Here is a 2379-nt window from a genome sequence, read left to right on the forward strand (position 1 = left end):
AACATAAAAATCCCAAACTGGATGTAACTGCTAAAATAATCTCAGCGGGGCAGCTGGGAGCTATAACCAGCCCTCCAAGCAGTGTGCTATTCGCTGCCTCTCGGGGAAGGCAGTATTTCTGCAACAGGCAACTGGAAAAGAGGCTGCAGTGATTTTTATCTTGCCTGATTCGTATCTACCCTTGCTTTCCTCCACACCTTCTTCTCCTTCAGACCCGGCAGGGCAACCGAGCCTCTCCTCCACATGTGTTGACATGGCTACAAATCCTGTTTGCAGCATACCACAGAGGCTGCGGCTCTGGCCTCTGCTTTCACCTTATTAAAAATTGCTGTATTTCCACGTTCAATGTCCTCAGATGAGAGGGGCAGTTTGCCAACACAAACACTTACTCTAAGCACCCAGAATGGGGGAGAGCAAGCTATCCCTGACTCGGGCTCTGCTCACTGGTCCGTAAAGAAGTTCATGCTGCCTCCTGTTTGGTGACTCTAAAGGGAACTGGTTGACAAATGCAGTGTTTGCAGGTTTACCTTGCTGACCATGGGCTGGGATAAGCACTGTTATTTTCCAACAAGGTTCCCCATCAAAGCTTCAAACTTCTATAGGAGAAGAAGAGAAGACTCTCTCTTCTCCTATATGGTTTGAAGATTGGGAATAAAAGGCAGAAAATACCCCCTCTCCTAAGTAGCACGTCACCAATGAACCCCACAGGATCCTCCCCTGTGCTGGTGAGCATACTCATCAATGAGCTGAAGAGAGAAGGGAACAACAAGATGACACAGTTTTCTGATGAAACTTGAGTTATTCAAGGAGGTGAAAATGAAAGCTGATCCTGAAAACTTGCTTAAGAATCTCATAATGCTGAGAGAATGGATGTTAAAACAAAAACTCACCCCTGAAGTGTAAAGTGACAGAAACACCTTGATCTGACATGTACAATGATGCACTCTGAGACAGCTATCACTGCTCAGGAAAGAGGTCTCGGGATTAAACCAGACAGCCCTGTGACAGTATCAGCTTGGTGGCTCAGCAACAGATTAAACAAAATAAAGCATCAACAATGAAGATGATCATCAAGGCATTGCACGTATCTGCTGAGCTTCCCCCATCTGTCTGTGGTTCTGCCTCCCCTCCACCCTGTGTCAATAAGGGTATTTCCACCACGGCAAGCTCACAGAGCCATGGTCAGGACAATCAAGGACATGGGATGGCTTCTCAATAACAGCTAGCTAAAGAGCCTGGGTCTCTTCAGCCTGGAAAAGAGATGGTGGAAGGGACCATGAAGATGGGAAGAGAAGTTTACTGAATCCTGAGCCACACGGGAACATGAAGAGATTATCCTACTGGTATCCTTCAGAAGAGAAGATCACAAGGCATTCACTGGAACAGACTCAGATAAGGTTCAAACAGAAGGAGGTACTTCTGACAGAGCCTATAGTTAAAATGTGGTTCATGAAGCCATATGGAAACCCTCAGAAGAAATTAAGTGACTAAGGATCAAAGGCATGACGATGCTCAGGCCTTCAGAATTGTTCTGTTCTCTCAGTACCACTCCACTGGGACGGAACCTGGATGTTGTGACTGTCAAAAGTTAGGCAATTTCTCAAAGAAAAGGCACTCCCATCTGCAGCCAAGTGCCACTACAAACAAACGATGGCAAGCCTTTGTTGGTGATGGAAACGCAAAACAACTTCTGTCCCCCACGACAACATTGGGTCTTGACTGGGATTTTCTACCACCAGCATAGCTGTGAAAATTCTGGGGAGGATGATGGAGCAGGGAGGCACGAGAGCTTTGTTCCGAATACAACACACTTGCCTACAGGAATACAACTAGAAAGGACGTGGTCTCCAGAACCAGGCTATTTCACTGATGGAAAAACATGCCCCAAACCATGGAGCCACCAGTCCGCCAGAGAAACACTGTCTTCCTCTAAAGCCTGTTGAAACTAATCCAGCTCCAGCATTTGTTTTTGAGGGGAAACTATGGAAAACATGCCCAGTAGCCACATAAGAGAAATGAACCCAAAACTAAAGTTGCTGGAACAGGGAGTCCGTTAAGAAGCTCTGTTTCAACACGTCCTCAGATGCTCAATTAGAGAAGCTTGTGCCGCACGTACTAGAACTTTGTGATTGCTATGGTGGTCATGAAGTCTTGTGGTTTCACTGCTTGGATAACAAAATCATTAATCATGACCATAATAGTAATTCTGTAAAACCAGTGCAACACATTTCCTTTTGCAAGTGAGCCACACATATCTGAGGGAGCACACGTACTGCATGTTTGATATGGTTGCTTTGAGAAACAACACCAGGCTCCTACATGCAAATGACTGTGTTGTGATTATAGATATGTAATAAATTTTATACTTTATTTATATAT

This window comes from Nestor notabilis, unplaced genomic scaffold (assembly GCF_000696875.1).
Source record: "Nestor notabilis isolate BGI_N333 unplaced genomic scaffold, ASM69687v1 scaffold11657, whole genome shotgun sequence".
Taxonomy (NCBI): Eukaryota; Metazoa; Chordata; class Aves; order Psittaciformes; family Psittacidae; genus Nestor; species Nestor notabilis.